Here is a 16,952-nt window from a genome sequence, read left to right on the forward strand (position 1 = left end):
AGCTGTAAAGCATCTCAGCTCTCTCTTCTCAGCCCCATCTGGAACCTTTGCTTCTCTCTGATGCTGTTGTTTGGATTTCTTTTTCCCCTGTGCATCAGTGGGGGAGGTAATTAAGTATTTCCGAACCCAATTCTGTTTCAAGTTCGTTTCTTTTGCTATGTCAGGTTTAGGATAAGGGAAAACAATGCATCCTTTCCTGAATCTTCATGATCCTAGGAGATCATAACAAATTTCTTGGCCTCTTTCTATACCAGGCCTGTGATGCTGGGCCTTGCCCATTTTTACATTGTGATGTCCCCATTCTCTTGTACTTAATGCTATTCTGAGTATATTTCCACGACATACATATTTTCATATTTCTACCTAAAATAGAAAATGTTCTGTGACAAGAAGACTGTGCCACCACACATGTAAGGAAATAGGCTGCAGAAGGCACGCTGGATTGGAACGTGAAAGATTGGAAATCTAGTTGTAGTTCCTCAATATATGATATGAGGCAGGTCTGTGAACCTCACTGTCTGATCTGTAATGAAAACAATCAAAAGAAAAGCAAGAGATAAAATAGGTAAAACTTCTGGTATATTGGATAGAACACAGAAAGTATTTGACAAGTTGTGGAAGTTGTAATCATTGTAATTGTTATAATTGTGCCATGGTTTTTCTCTATTACTTTGCACATAGTTTCAACCTGTATGTTTTCTAAATAGCATTTGACTTCATCCTGTCTCCATGACTATGTCTAGTTGCCTACAAATTATGATGGACCACTTACCCTAGAATCTAACACTGAAATGAAACATTCTCTGGCCCCATTTCTTCACCGATTTGCTGAGCTTAAGGGGCCTTTTCATGCCCCTCTAGAAGACATGGAGTTATCTCTCCTCTATCAACCATCTACATGCGGTTCCGGATAATTCATTTTTCTCAGATTTGTCCATATCTACTATTATCAAGTACCAGCAATTATTTACATTCTAAATAACTCCAAGTGTGTGAAATACCAGGCTTTCTGTCTTCAGTTTTCTCTGCAATTCATCCTACAAGCTGCTGCTGCAATCTTTCTTCTTGAAGACTGGTTTTATCATTTTACTGGAGAAATCAAGTGTCTTCAAAAACTCTGCTATGTAACAAAGATCTTAACTTTTTGGACTTCAAGTAGCACTAAGAGTCTTTTACCCCCAATTCATCAGAGACAAGTTAGTATTTTCAAAGAGAACTATTATTCAACTCTAAAAGAAAAACAAAACAAAATTGCAATGGTCCCTTAGCATTCATGAAACCCTCTGATGATACCAAAATCCACATATGTTCAAAAGCCTTTATAAAAGAGGATAGTATTTGCATATAACCTATTTGCATATAATCCTCATGTATATGTTATATTATCTTTATATTACTTTTTTTAAGGACTTTACTTTTTTTTTTTTTTTTTGACAGGCAGAGTGGACAGTGAGAGAGAGAGACAGAGAGAAAGGTCTTCCTTTTGCCGTTGGTTCACCCTCCAATGGCCGCCGCGGTCCGAGCACTGCGCTGATCCGAAGGCAGGAGCCAGGTACTTCTCCTGGTCTCCCATGGGGTGCAGGGCCCAAGCACTTGGGCCATCCTCCACTGCACTCCTGGGCCACAGCAGAGAGCTGGCCTGGAAGAGGGGCAACCGGGACAGAATCCGGCACCCCGACCGGGACTAGAACCCGGTGTGCCGGCGCCGCAAGGTGGAGGATTAGCCTATTGAACCATGGCGCCGGCCCTTTATATTACTTTTAATACTTAATACAATGTGAATGCTATGTAGTTACTAAGTTGCATTGAATAGGGAATATTGAGAAGAAAAAGTCACTATATGCTCAGTGTAGATGCGGGGTTTACCCCTCAGTGTTCTCTACCCCATCAGTTGACTCTGTAAAGGAAGAATCCAGTAACATGCAGGGTCACCTGTATATACCTATAAGGCTAACAGAATTATCATCTAATTCATTGACATAACTTTTAGGATCTGAGTCTTGAATTTCTTTCCTCTCCCTTCGCACTGAAACTTGTATGGCCTCTGGGCTGGTAAAATTTTCTATCCCTCCAAAAAGTACTTTTGCCTCTGGGTATAAACCGAAGGCTGTCATCTCCTCAGCTCCAAAGTTGGGTTATGCTTCAGCATTAGCCAGTGGGTTTTCTTCAGGTGAAGAAGAGTCTGATCAAGATGCCCTCATCTCACTGGTGTGTGATGGACTGGGACAGTGAGCACCATCTTCAAAGGAGTCCATTGCCAGAACTAATCTGTTCCACTTTCCTATTTGAATTCTTTCCTACCCCAGTCTGCCTGATAGCTCTAGGCAGATAATTTCTCAGCGGAGGTGAGAGACCCTGATCCCAGCACTCACATTCTTCTCAGCGCTATTCAAATGCCAGCCACCTCTGCACAGGCTCCCTAATGAGCCCTCTCTAGGATCTTGATCTTAAACAATTCTACTTCTTGCAAGTTATACTCAGAGGTCTTTTCCTCCTCTGTTCCAAAAATCAGTGACAACGCCTTTCCATTTCTGCTTGATCCTAATGTCTGTGGGCACCACAGCTCTCTTAGCAACAGGTTTAGGATGAGCTGTTCCTAGCCCAGCCTGAGTCCTCTTTATCTGCTTTCTCAGCTTCAGCCAGAGCCCTTATTTCTGAAACCTGCTGAGCCTTGTCCTGTTCTGGCTCCTGTAGTGCTGCTGGGTCTCAGCTGCAGGTCTTCAGCAACAATTACTGAGAAAGACAAATATGTTTCTCCAAAAAGAAAACAGTTTGCAAAGTTCTGTTGGGCCAGAATTACCGGGGTGGTAGAATACTATAGTGATGCTAAGTGCCTCCATTCAGAAGGACTCAAGTAGCCATGGGGTGGGTCCAAGTTCCCAAACTGAACTGTTTTGAATTCTTTTACAGAAATAATTGCTATGGAAGCCTGGCTCCCCACCCCACTCCCACCACTTCAGAGAACAAGTGTGAATTGCAGGGAAATCTCCATTAGGCTCCATCCCTTGGAGTTTTCAAATGATCATTTAATTTGCTTTCAATGTCATTTGCTCTTTTAATTTACTGCTTCTAGCTGGAATCAGGATCCATGGTTTCTCAGCTTCTGGCAAGGTTCAGGCTGATCCATGCTCAGTTACAGGGTTGCCTCCTCCCCTACACCCCCATTTGCCCATTTTGCTCTTTCAATGTGACCCACTTCAGTTGTCTTTGTTTCTATAGGAGTTAAATAGATCTGTTTGCTCACTTCCCAAACTCCCCTGTTTTCTTACATCTCCCCAGCTATGGTAGATTTTGTTTCTCCTCTAACCCATCTGCCAAATCTATAGACCTTTCTTCCTGAATATGGCTTTCAGCTGATGTTTGTAGGGAGCTAATAACCACAGCTGAGTCTGGCGTGGTGGTGAGCAGTTCACAGAGGTATCCAGTGAGCTTCACTTGGCTCTTCCTTAGTGGTTCATCAGAACGTCAACAGCGCTGTTTTAGTTTGGGCAAAGAGATCCTGTTTTGTGGGTTCTTCACTATTCCTGTAAACTCAGTTTTTTTTCACAGAAAAGGTAAGGCCTCTTGGAAACTAATTATTTTATTTCTTTTAGAAATACTAATAGATTTCACTGAATTAGAATCACATTTAGTGGGTGTAGTGAAGGCTGGTTGTGTAGGCAATGAGGGTGGGGTGATGCACAGGGTGGGCGGGTGTGGTCAGTCAGGAGGACTGGAGCTGGCATGAGGAATCCCAGCCAGGAACCTTTTGCCAAACACTGCAGCAGAATCATAATATAGCCTGTGCTGAAAGCGACCATCAGTAACACTGTTCTCAGCTACTAAAATCTTTACTTATTTTGTGCCTTGTGTATTTTTAAAAATTGCTTTAACAGCTAATTCATCTTCACTTTCTCAAAATGTTAAATTATTTTTCTTCTACTTGAAAGGCAGAGTGACATACACACACACACACACACACACACACCCGGGGGGAGGAGATTGATTTTATTTGCTGGTTCACTCCACAAATACCTGTAATAGCCAGGGCTGGACCAGGTCAAATCCAGGAGTCCAGAACTCCATCAGAGTCTCCTACATGGGTCTCAGGGTCTCAAACAGTTGTCATCATGTGCTCCCTCTCAGTGCATTAGCAGGAGGCTGAATCAGAAGCCAGGACTGAAATTGGCACTCTGATCTGGGATGTAGGCATCACAAGTGGCAGCTTAGCCTCCCTGCACAACACCTACCCTGTTGGTCTTGATTAGCACATGTTGGGCACCTCATTCACCTCATCCTCATCCCAGTCTTCTGTTGAAGCTCCATCGTGGACCATCAGAGTCTCACTTGTGTACTTCATTCCTGCTAAAAACTGTAGCGAGATCCATTGACTTAGAGCAGCAGTTTCATAATTTGTTAAGATAGATTGTTGGGCTTCACCACTGAAGAAGGTCTGGGCAGAGCCTGGGGATTTTTATTTGTAACGAGTCTCAGGTGCTATTGAGACTGCTATGATGTGAATCACTGACTTGGAGATTCCTGTGTGTTTGAATCTGCTCTGGGTGGAAGAGGTGGGCACCCAAAGTCCTATCCCTTTAGTCATTCTCTAAATAGCTATTTCTGTCTTTTCTTTCATGTATTGGTGAGGGGAAAGAAACAATTATAGCATGGTATTGAACCCCAAAGCATCAAATTTTCAGTAAGACAATTCCCCAATTTTTAATTTTTACAGTTAACTTTTTAAGGAAAATTAATATTTTAATTAACTCTGAATAACTCTCTAGGGTGTTTTTTAAGATATACAATTTGATACATTTAAAAGATTAATGAAACTTATTTGTAGAGCAGTTTTAGGTTTACAGAAAAAATGAGTAGGAAGCACAGAGTGAAGAGTTAAAATTATATATGTGCAGGTGTAAAAAGTTAAGCTTAAGCTTACAGGTTTAAACCTTGCTGGTACAGCTGTAAAAAAAATAAGACAGAGTAGCACCTTGGCAGTAGGGACTCCATTTTGGAGCACTTGAGACTGCATTCTGGGAAAGCACCCCCCCACCGTGAGACTCTGGTCCGAAACTATGATCTCAAATAGTCGGACAATAGCAGTGCACTACATCACCCTTGGCAACACACAAAAACCCCCTAGCATGATTGCTCAAGCTTAAAAGTAGAAAGGTTACACCTGGGTTACCTGGGCTAATAATGAAGATGTGATTTGTCTATGTCTTAAGATCATAATTGCTGATTGTAAGACTTTAGCAACCGCTTAACAACCGTGTATTCTCTTCCCCTTCCCGGTTTTGCGGTTTTTGCCTTTATAAACCCTAACCTTTGGTTATTCGGGGCTGCTCTGTTCATGTATGATCAGACAGCCCCAGCATGCTGGATAATCAATAAAGCTTCCCCTTGCTGTTTGCATAAGAGATGTCTCTTGGTGACGTTTTTCGGGCAGTCGACTCTAACAATTGGAGGCCCCAGCGAGATCTGACTGCTGCCTGCGGACGTCTCCAACAGATATCTCTCGGGGTAAGTGCAGGCGCCTATTCGTGTTGTCGGCCGGCCTATTTGTGGTTTGTGTCTCTTCATTCTGGATTTTGGTAGTTTGTGAGCGCTCTAGGGTTTTGGGAACTGTGCTGGTGTAGTAGCTGCTGGGACAGGGCGTGAGCCCTTCCTGGCTGTGGCCGGCAGACGTGCCCGGGGGCCACAGGCTACGGCCCTGAGGGACGCCTCAGGAGGACAAAGGAAGGCTGGGGACGCCCAGATACTTCCGACGGGGCAGGCGTGGAGTCTGCATTCCCAGCACAGACGGGGTGGCCAGTAAGGCCTTCTTATTATTAGTCTTTTGTAGTTGTAAGGTGCTTTGTTGGTTGTCTTGTTGTTTGTTGATTGTATTCTCTTGTCATTTAGCATTGTATGGGGCGCTGTGATGGCTCCCATTTGGTAGATTTGGAATCTGTGTTTGTATTGCCAGCATTGTCGCGTGACTCTGAAGTGGTTCTGGAGTCTGCATTTGTAGGTTCTGAAGTGGTTCCGGAGCTTGCATTTGTATTACCGGCATCCTCACAGGGCTCTGAGGCGGTTCCAGAGTCTGTGTTTGTATTGCTAGCATCGTCGCGACCAGTAGTTTATCTCAGTTCCTCTACGGACACTTTGTGTGGTTGTTGTGTGCTGATTCTCTACACTGTTTGTCTGTTCGTGTACATTGTGTTGTCTGCTAACATGGGCCAGACTGTGTCTACACCTTTGTCTCTAACTTTAAATCATTGGTAGGAGGTAAGCGACCGGGCACATAACCTTTCTTTGTCAGTCAAGAAGGTAAAGTGGCAGTCTTTCTGTGCCTCTGAATGGCCCCCCGGAGGGCTCTCCATTTACCACTCATTCGCCAAGTGAAAGAGGCCGTTCTCCTCCCTGGCCGTCATGGGCACCCAGACCGGGATTTTGAGAAAACATCGGAGGTCAGTATTCCTTCCCTCAAGCGGGACCGGATCTGTGGAAGTGACCGTTGAGTGTCCGGCACCCCACAGCTCTCCGAGAACGCGGAGTCCCCCCGGCCACGGCTTAGCTACGGCCGAAACTCCAGAGGGATTGTAAGAAATGGGAGGGAAATTAGGAAGGGCAGTTGGCTGAGAGCCTGGAGATCCCCTGAGTTTGCTTTGGCTTCCCGGCAGCCGGACTGTGACCCGAGCACCAGGTCTCTCTCTCAGAGGGACGCCTGATCACGCTGCCTACTGCTACGCGAGCAGGGCTTAGCTTCGGTCGAGGCTAATATTGACCCTCAGGTAAACTCAGACAACTAGGTAGTGGGTAACCTTAAGGGATAGGAGATTTCATGAGGAGCTTCATTGCTTTCTGCCTTCCTCCTCCTCCCGGGGGGGGGGGGGGGGGGCTCCCTCCCCCACTCTTTTGCTCTCCTCATCTCCATTCCTATACCACTGGCGAGGAGAAAGGGAGAGGGAAATTCCACAGGTCTCTCCACCTGGGGAAAAGCTGTTACTTGTTACCTGTTAACCCTTCCCAACCGGGTAAAAAGTTTTCCGTCTTTGCAGCTTATGGTAGCTCTGGTGCGTCTTAAAAGTTTTTTGTGAACTATTACTGTTGCTAAGCTTTGATTGCCTGAGGACTAAATCTGGAAAAGAGCTAAAGTTAACTATCTGTTGTAATTGACTGAGTGTCTGCAGTAGTCCTAATTGATCTGGCTTTGGTTAAATTATAGGAGGTTCCCAACACTCTTGGTAAAACGGCGCACCTACCCAACCCCACGATTAGTCCTGCCAGGCCCCGGTGTGTGCAGTCTTCCCTGTAAATGGGGGAACACAGCCTTTCTCTGCACTCCAAATATCTCTAGGCAGAGCCCCCACCCCAGGGCTGCTACTTTTTCCTCTCCTGGAGGAATTTCCAATTCAATACCACTGCTGACCTTACCTAAGGGAGCCAAAACCTTAAGCCATTAACCCTTTCCAAACTGATGGGTTTTTCTCTTTGCAGCTAATAAAAACCTAAACAATGGGTTCATATGCTGATAATCAGCTCTTTTCTGTGCTGCTGTCCCTGACTCATCTGAGAGCGTTCACCTGTCTTGAAGGTTTCGCGTTTTTCTATTGCCATTATGAGTCTTGATTGGAAAAACTACAGCGTGAAGTTTGTTTACATTGTTTATCTGTTTTTAATGTCTAAGTAATTACCCAACTGATCAGAAATGTACTAATTTTGGCTAAATGGTTTGACTCTCTGACAGCTTAAATTCTAAACTGAGTCTTCCAACTTTGGGCTTCCAGTCGGATCCCTGGAACTCTCAAAGAATGAGACTCTAAATTTGTTAAAGTAACAGCTGCTTGGGTCAATTCAAATTATATAAAATATATTAAAATATTATAAATGGTGTCAGACCTATGCTGTATTTATGTTATTGCTTTCCAGCTAAAGCGGTCTTATAAAAATAAGAGTAAAATTCTGTGTATACAAGCCTTTATGTTATTAACTAAAGTAAGCCAATGCAGATTGGTTCAGAAAATCGAGGTAATGCAAACACCCTTCGGTTTGCTCAGTGGCTTGCTTGCTCAGTTTTACATGTCTTTGATATGCTTTAAACTTGTTTCTCTTAATGAGGAAGATCTTTTCAAAGTTGTAAACATGCACTAATGTTTGCTGTCCAGGAGGTGTTATCCTTGTGTTACTTAAAAGCATAAAAATGTAATTTTAACTTTTATTTCAGATAATGGTGTGGTATTCATTAATAACTCAGTGTCTTAAGTCATCTAGGCATCAGTGCTAAGTAAAACTTGAAAAAATATATTATATATACTTTTAACATCTCAAATTCAATAAAAAAAAACAACTAAGTTTGTTAACATGTATTCTCATAGGTTGTCCATACATGACAATTCAAGGCTATATAAAAAAAAAAAAAAAACTACGGGTATAAAGTTTCAAAAGGTGTAAACAAGTCATAAAAAGTTTTAAAATATTTATAATTTTAAAATATTATTTACAGAGTTAAATGCTAATACCAAAATTACACTGACCTAAAGTTAAAGTCTAATCTTCTGTTATAACAATGGAGTTTAAAAAAATATATATATACTAATGTTAGTAAATATCTAAAAATGGTCTAAATCATAAATCTTGGAATCTGTTTCTGCAAAAACTGTAACGTCTATTTTAACAGTGTCTGCTTAATCGATTACTCTGCCATTTCTAGAGTTAGGTCCTGTAAGCTCTTTTTGACTCTGTTAAATAAAATTCTTATATACAAGGTTTTTTTTATTTCTGGTTTATTCGACAACAAGAGACATAAAATTCATGTTAATCCATTGTGTACTCTACTGTCTCTGTTAAGTTATGGTTATGTGGCAGATGCTAAAAAAATGGGTTCCAGAAACCCAAGAAAGCGCTAGTGTCCACAGGCTACACGGTAAATACCTGGAAGCCAAAGGATGGCAGAGACCTCTGCCACAATTTCTCCTCTAAGTCAGGCTACACAGTAAACACTGGTTAAACTGCCAGTTAAATCTAAAAGCCCAGAAAGTCAGGCTAGAGACCCAACTTGCTGCCTCACTTCTCCTCTTTTCTCTTCCAGAAGGGAAGTTACTACTATTCTGCAGGACTCTCCACTGTGACGTACGGTTTGATCCCCAGACCTTATGTAAGGGATGACTGACCTTTTCTGTAATAATGCCTGGCCACAGTATAGGGCCCCAAACAACATAACAAAAGAAAAAAAGGGGGGGGGGGTTAAACTACTAGATCAATTTTTCAGTGTACGCATTAAATGGGCAGAACTCCTCTTTTAAACCAAACTAAAAAAATAGATAAAAAGTTACACTGACGACCTCAAAGTATACAAACAGGTCACCACAGTTGATCTTACCTAAAGGGTCATAGTTCTCCTCATGGGCACGGTCTTAACTCGCAGAAAAATACTAAGTGTCAGAATTTGCCCATGACCATAATTTTTCTAGCTCACCCTGATATTAAAAAAATCTCCAAAAATCAGGGTTGGGTTGGGCACCCCCCTTGACTGACATCATAGAGGCTGCCTCCTTGTCTACTTTATTAGAGACCAGAAAAATGAGGAGCAAGCTAGCAGCAGAGGATAGGCAACAGACCAATCAATGGCTGCTTTACACGGTGATTGCCATCAAGGAGACCCAGCAAGGCCAGTGCACCCCAAATGGCACCTGTTGCTAATATGAGGAGCCAGGGCGTTGGGCAAGCAGCTGTCGTAACAGCAAATGCCTTCTGTCGGCCCTGCCAAGAGCACAGCCACTGGACACGGAACTGCCCTGGGTGTCGAAGGACTCCTGGTTCAGAACTACAGACCCTGTGGCCCCGAGCTAAAAAGCCTTTGGCTCTGCCCAGCCTCTGCCCAGCTTCCAGCTCCAGCCACTGCTATTGAGGGGATGGCCTAGGGTCAGTAAAACGTAAGTTGCCTATTTCTATCAGCCTCCTATTTAACTCTCCTAGTCCAGCCATGTAATGCGAGTCAACAGGGTGCCTCCCTTAAAGGAGATTTGCATCTCTTACAATTTTCTTAACAGCACCCCATGGATAGGTCTGGGCCTCACACACCCTGCCAGGCCTTAAAAGTCTATCCAATAGTCCAGGGGGAAGTGGTCCCCTCCACTCCTGTACTGAAACTATAGATGCTTCTCCTTACACCGTGTGTTTTTAATGCCCTTATTTGTTTTGTCTCTAACAGACTAAAAGCTGTTAACTCCAAATGGTCGTCAGACAAGGCTTCCAGCCCATTCCACTGGACTACCTGAACAGCCCTCTGGACCAAGCAGTACAGTCTCTCCAAGGCCACTGTTGCACACCATAAGACAGGTAGCAAGAGGAAATACCCAAATCCCCCTCGACGCCCACCTGCCAGCTTCGAAGAAGTTACAGAAGACGGAACTCCATCCATAATCCCAAAAAAGAATTTTGGGTATTACCTCTTGAGGAAAAAATATTAGGCAGAAAGTTAGTTATGAGCTTATGTGTGTGTGACATAAAGGCCTAATGTGTCCACCATATGCATCTGCATCTCAGTCATCCTGACAATGTTTCATGGACAGCCCGGCCTTTGCATCCTGCCCTGCCCCCTTCTACCTGATAACCTGCCAGGTGGAGATCCCCGCCCCTTCTGCCTGACAAATCTTCCACAATCTCCCAGATGTAGCCCAGTATCTGCATTTCAGTATTACAGAACAGGCGGGGGTTGGATCTCATTTTCATGAGGGGGGGTGTGTGTTATGCGCGGCCCTAAAGGAAAAATGTTGTTTTTATGCTGACTAAACCCAGGTGGAAACTTCATGGCCAAACTCAGAAAACGACTGGAAAAATGGCAACAGGAGAGGGAAACTCAACAGGGATGGTTTGAGTCATGGTTCGGCCAGTCCCCATGGCTTACTACTCTACTGTCAGCCCTAACAGGACCCTTAATTGTTCTACTCCTAATTGTAACCATAGGACCTTGTGTGTTAAATAGACTCATCACCTTCGTGCGGAAACAAGTTAAAAATGTTAAACTCATAAGACAACAATATGTCACATTAAAAGATACAAAAACAAATCTCTAAGATTAGAGATCCTCACAACAAGGAGTGGGGAATGAAGAGTTAAAATTATATATGTGCAGGTGTAAAAAGTTAAGCTTAAGCTTACAGGTTTAAACCTTGCTGGTACAGCTGTAAAAAAAATAAGACAGAGTAGCACCTTGGCAGTAGGGACTCCATTTTGGAGCACTTGAGACTGCATTCTGGGAAAGCACCCCCCCACCGTGAGACTCTGGTCCGAAACTATGATCTCAAATAGTCGGACAATAGCAGTGCACTACATCACCCTTGGCAACACACAAAAACCCCCTAGCATGATTGCTCAAGCTTAAAAGTAGAAAGGTTACACCTGGGTTACCTGGGCTAATAATGAAGATGTGATTTGTCTATGTCTTAAGATCATAATTGCTGATTGTAAGACTTTAGCAACCGCTTAACAACCGTGTATTCTCTTCCCCTTCCCGGTTTTGCGGTTTTTGCCTTTATAAACCCTAACCTTTGGTTATTCGGGGCTGCTCTGTTCATGTATGATCAGACAGCCCCAGCATGCTGGATAATCAATAAAGCTTCCCCTTGCTGTTTGCATAAGAGATGTCTCTTGGTGACGTTTTTCGGGCAGTCGACTCTAACAAGAGCTCCCATGTATTACTCCCCATCTCTCAAACATGGTCCCCCCAGTGTTAACATTCTGCGATGGTGTGATGCATTGTTACACTTGAGGAGCCTGTGTAGTTGATACTGAGCCATTTTTATTATTAGCTGAAGTCTGTGGTTTGCATTAGGGATCACTCTTTGAGTTGAATGTTCTATAGGTTTGGACAAGTGTTTAATGAAGTGGTTACACCAGTACAGTATTATACAAAGTTTCAGTGCCTTAAACATCCTTTGTGCTCTATCTGTTCCCTTTTCTCCACGGAAACCTCTGGCAACCACTGATTTTTTTTTACTGTTTTCATAATTTTGCCTTTTCTAGAACGTCATATAGTTGGACTCATACAGTTATGTAGCTTTTTCAAACTGGCTTCTTTTACTTAGCAATAAACATTTCAGGTTCCTTTATGTGGTTGATAGCTCATTTCTTTTTTTTTTATCACTAGATGATATTCCACATTATGGCTGGATCACAGTTTGTTTATCCGTTCACCTGTTGAAGAATATCTTGGTTGCTTCCAAGTTTTGGCAATTAAGAATAAGGCTGCTATAAACATTCCTGTGCAGGTTTTTTGTGCCAAGATAAGTTTCAACTCATTTGCATAAATAGCAAGAAGCTACAATGATTTTTTTTAAACCTTCTAGCACTAAAAAGCCTCAACAACAACAAAACCTAAATGACCCAGTTAAGAAATAGTCAAAGGATCCAAATAGACATTTCTCAGAAGAAGAAATACACATGGCCAACAAATACATTTAAAAATGCCCAGTATCACTGTCAGGGAAAGGCAAATCAAAACCACAACAAAGTATCATCTCCAATTAGAGTGACTCTTTTCAAAAAGACAAGAATTGGCTAATATTGGCAAGCATGTCCAGAAAAGAGAACTCTTACACATTGTTGGTAAGGTTGCAAATCAGTACAGCCACTGTGGAGAAAGGTGTGGAGATTCCTTCCAAAAGCTAAAAATAGATCTACCATAGGCCCAGCTATCCCACTTCTGGGTATATATCTGAAGGAGATAAAATCAGGCTATTAAAAAGATACCTGCTGTCCAATGTTCATTGAGGAACTATTTACAATAGCCAAAATATGTAATCAATCTAGGTGTCCATCAATAGATGAACGGGTAAAGAAAAATAATGAAGTATTATTCAGTGATTAAAAAAAAGAATTAAATACTGACACTTGCAGTAAAATGGATGGAACTGTAGATCATTAAGTGAAATAAGTCAGACACAGAAACACAAATATTATATGTTGTCTCTCATGTGGAAGTTAAACAAAATGAATCTAAATTTAGAATAGTGACTATTAGAGGACGAAAAGAATGGGGGAAAGGGGACTGTATAACAGGTACCAAAGCAGAGTTAGATAGAAAGAGTAAGTTCTAGTGTTCTACAGCACATTGAGTTGACTGTAGTTCACAATAATGTATTACATATTGCTTAAAAACCTGGAAGAGAAGAGCTGATAGGCTCCAAACATAAAACGAAGAAAATGAAATGGAAATAGTATTTGCCTGATTTGATCAACATAGGCTATATACATATGTTGAAATATTGCACAGTTCTCCATAAAAATGTGCAAGTATTCTGAGAGGCAATGTTTTTACATTAAAAAAAATTTAAAGATACAATACACACACACTGGAACATTATTTAGATTTTAAGAAATATTAGATTGAAATAAAAAAAGACTTCCCTCTGTAATTTTGATAGGGGAAAATTGGAACACGCTTACAGGCCTGACAAAACACTACCATCAGAGTGCACAGTGCATGTTACTGTTTATTAAAATAGTGGGTTGATTCATGTGAAGTCTTCAGGAAAGAGTGGGTAAGTGGTAAGCACTTGGTAAAGGTTGTTGGTGTTGTCATTGCCATCACTGTCACTGGGCTCCAGACCCCGTGTTGGGGGCTTTATGTCCATTCTATCTTCTCAAAGCACTTGGCAAGGCAGGACTTCTTATTCCTGCTTTACCCGTGGCTGTGTGAAGCTTGGGGAACTTAAGGAACATGTCCAGTGCCACACGACTTGAGACTGGCAACACCAAGCAGTCAACCAAGGCCTTCCTGCCTCCAGCACTTTAAAATACTTACATGGTGCCGTGGCATAGAAGTCAGGCCTCAGCCTGAAGTGCCGGCATCTCATAAGGGCTCTGGTCCAAGTCCTAGTGGCTCTACTTTGATCCAGCTCCCTGCTAATGTGCCTGGGAAAGCAGTGGAAGATGACCCAAGTACTTGGGCCCCTGCATTCAAGTGGAGACCTGGAAAAAACTCTTGGCTCCTGGCTTTGGCCTGGCCCAGCCCTGGCCATTGCAGACATTTAGGGAGTGAACCAGCAGATTGAAGATTCTGCCCCGCCACCCCCATCTCTCTCTCTCTCCCTCCTTCTCTCTCTGTATTTCTGCCTCTGAAATAAATACATCTAAAAAAAAACTTACACTGGAAGAGTAAAGAGCGTTACTAAAAATGTTTGACAGAAAGAGAAAAATATGAATAATGAGCTAAATACTGGGATTTTTAAAAAAGGAATCCTAAAAAAAAACCAAAAGTTTAATTTTATCAACCTTGTTAAAAATTATGCTATAATTTTATGTAGTAATGATGAGTCTAAATATTGTCAGTAGTTCATTATGCATATTTGTACAAATTACAAAATAAATTCTAATTATTTCCATGATATAAATAAATAAGTGACTAAATGCTGCCTAGGAAACAAAACAAAATGACTTTTTAAGCGCACCCTTCTTATTAAAGAAAAGGAATTCCATGTTACTGGGTTTAACCTCACCTAACCCAAAGATTTACATTCCAGTCCTAAGCAACTTCTAAGCTATGCTGGCCTGTCTCTAGCACTTCATGAGAGGAATATGTTTTGTCACTCTTTTCTCCCAAAGTCCAGGGACCTCCACTGCTAGTATAGTATAGCAGGTAATTGGGGTTCAAATTCTGTGTTTACCTTTGTCTTGCTTTGATTGGCATGGGACACAGGACTTTGTGGCCTTGATTCTTTCATGTGTGCAGTAGTGATAATGGCATCTGACTAGTGATAAAATAATGCAATTTGTAAACACACAAACTTGCCATGTGGTCTGGGGCATAGAAAGGAATCAATATGCATTGCTGCTATCAAAGATTGGATATCTTGAGAAACAGAGGTGTGTAAGCACAGAAAACAAGAACTATTCCTTTCCTACTTCCAAGGTAGATGAACCACTAGGTAATCTTATTTGTTTTTGTTTCATTCATTAAGCACTTTTTTTTTTTTTGACAGGCAGAGTTAGACAGTGAGAGAGAGAGAGAGAGACAGAGAGAAAGGTCCTCCTTCCGTTGGTTCACCCCCCAAATGGCTGCCACAGCTGGCGCACTGCGCAGATCTGAAGCCAGGAGCCAGGTGGTTCCTCCTGGTTTTCCATGTGGGTGCAGGGCCCAAGCACTTGGGCCATCCTCCACTGCCTCCCCTGGCCACAGCAGAGAGCTGGACTGGAAGAGGAGCAACTGGGACAGAACCGGCGCCCCAACTGGGACTAGAACCCAGAGTGCTGGCGCCACAGGTGAAGGATTAGCCTAGTGAGCCATGGCGCTGGCCCATTAAGCACTTTTAATCAAAAATTTATTTCCAGACATTTTGTTAGTACTGGAATGCATGAAAAGAGTAAGGCTGGTTTGTGCTCTTAATGAGCTCATCTTCTAGGCTGGGGCAATGGAGACATGTAAACCCAAAGTAAAAACTAATAGATTATACCATGAATGCCATAAAAAAGGTACAGAACACTAGGGTGCTGCATATTTTTGGTCTCCAATGATAATGAATGATGCATGAATAGGTAAACTTGCTTATAGTTGCTTCAAAGAGATCTGCAGCTGAATTCAAATCAATGCAAATGAAGCTTTAGGAGGTAGAGCTAGTATTATACCTACGCAACATCGCAGCGTCGCAGCATCTATCTGCAAATCCAGTGAAAGCTGTAGCAGTGGTATACACAAAATGGGGTTACATCCAGACACTGGGCAACCCTAAAGTTGGTTGGTAACATTACCCACCAGAAAAGAGCACAATATCAGAACTATGTTTTATGCCTATAGGGCTACATTTTAAATATCCACTCACCAAAAGAGCCACATGACTACTGGCTAACTTGTAAAATAACATAATAACTTGTTATAGAAGCAGAAAGATAATTATGCAAGATTCTCATGGCTCTCCAGATTGATGAGATCTTTGTATTGACTCTGCAACTCCCTTGTGACTCTCCTGGAACCCATCGTCATTTCTTATTCATCTTTTTGTCTCAGCAAAATCTTGCCAACATAGACTCGCATCAAAACTTTATTCGATCAGGATGAACTGAATTATTAGAGTTTAAAGACTTACAAAATATGGGGTTGTCCCATAAAGAAATCATAATTAAAGCACAAAGGACCTATGATACAGAAATTAGAACCAAATGCTCAGGTAATTCAGTATTTTTAAAGCACTATAATTTAACACTCTGCAAAGCCCCTTTGCTTAGGTGCTTGCTAGTATATTTCTTAATAAAATTAATTAATTATAATAAAAATAGCATTAATTCCTTTTTATAGGGATGCAATGCTAACAACTCTCTGTGGGAAAAAGTTCCATTTTTAAAAGATTTATTTGTTTATTTATTTGAAAGGAAGAGTTACAGAGAGGCAGAGGCAGAGAAAGACAGAGCGGTCTTCCATCTGCTGGTTTATTCCCCAAAATGGACCAATGTGGAGCTGGCTGATCTGAAGCCAGGAGCCAGGAGCTTCCTCTGGGTCCCCCACTTGGGTGCAGGGGCCCAATGACTTGGGCCATCTTCTAATGATTTTCCAGGCCATAACAGGGAGCTGGATCAAAAGTGGACCATCTGGGACTCGAACTGGTGCCCATATGGGATGCCAGCACTGCAGTGGCGGCTTTACCTGCTACGCCACAGCGCCGGCTCCAGTGTTTTCACTTTTTCTTCCAGAAGTGATGAATAAGTATATAGTGTAATTTTCTACTTTCTTGATCAATTCTGCTTATTGTTTTACCATGGACTTTGTGTTACTTTAAAATTTTTAAATTAAGAAAACTGCAAAAATTAGTATGTACTCAAAACAAATGTAGAAAGGAAAAAGTGAACCATTTTCTCTTCCTCCATCTGTTACTGCAGATTCCAACCTTTTGGTGTTCATCTTTCCAGCCCTCTTGTTTTTGTGTGTGTGTATAAATCTACACCCAAAATGCGTATTTTATATTTACATAATATTTTGACACAAAACTGATACTATT

The 16,952-nt window shown here is 42.0% G+C and overlaps 1 long non-coding RNA gene across 3 annotated transcripts; it reads left to right on the top strand.

The window, feature by feature from the left end:
- Positions 1 to 4,868: 4,868 nt before the first annotated feature.
- On the top strand, positions 4,869 to 11,603 carry LOC138849793 (uncharacterized). 3 transcript variants are annotated; one of them, XR_011388971.1, is made up of 3 exons: positions 4,869 to 5,502; positions 6,284 to 6,755; positions 9,053 to 11,603. It is a non-coding gene; the product is annotated as an uncharacterized lncRNA (long non-coding RNA). The 3 variants fall into 3 exon arrangements; XR_011388970.1 differs by lacking the exon at positions 4,869 to 5,502 and having other exon boundaries at positions 5,509 to 6,755; XR_011388972.1 differs by lacking the exon at positions 4,869 to 5,502 and having other exon boundaries at positions 5,509 to 6,431.
- The last annotated feature ends 5,349 nt before the right edge of the window (positions 11,604 to 16,952 follow it).

Source organism: Oryctolagus cuniculus, chromosome 5 (genome assembly GCF_964237555.1).
Source record: "Oryctolagus cuniculus chromosome 5, mOryCun1.1, whole genome shotgun sequence".
In the NCBI taxonomy this organism is placed as follows: Eukaryota; Metazoa; Chordata; class Mammalia; order Lagomorpha; family Leporidae; genus Oryctolagus; species Oryctolagus cuniculus.